Source organism: Penaeus monodon, chromosome 22 (genome assembly GCF_015228065.2).
Source record: "Penaeus monodon isolate SGIC_2016 chromosome 22, NSTDA_Pmon_1, whole genome shotgun sequence".
NCBI classification, from domain to species: domain Eukaryota; kingdom Metazoa; phylum Arthropoda; class Malacostraca; order Decapoda; family Penaeidae; genus Penaeus; species Penaeus monodon.
Window position 1 is genome coordinate 25771393 of NC_051407.1, and position 275 is coordinate 25771667.

Below are 275 nucleotides of genomic sequence, written 5' to 3' on the forward strand. Positions count from 1 at the left end.
GCGCGCGCGCGCGATTTTCTTTTGTTTATTTGTTTACTTAAATGTTTAAAATGTCATTGTAGAAGATACTCTACAGGATAAAGGAGTTATTTGCCTTCCTTGACTTCTACGACCATGAGCACATCATAATGCATTCAAGCTGGAGCTAAAAAAATCAAGTTCCAATTTAGGCCGATTGCTTAGATGCTGCTTCGCTCGCCTTGGGTGGGGAAGCTTATGAGGAAAAGGCAGCATTCATTATCGAGTGTTTAATAATATTACTCAGTGCCTATGTG

The 275-nt window shown here is 40.0% G+C and overlaps 1 protein-coding gene across 1 annotated transcript in view; it reads left to right on the plus strand.

The window, feature by feature from the left end:
* LOC119587379 (glycine-rich cell wall structural protein-like) overlaps positions 1-275 on the plus strand; it is a 5531-nt gene that overhangs the window by 692 nt on the left and 4564 nt on the right. The window lies entirely within an intron of this gene.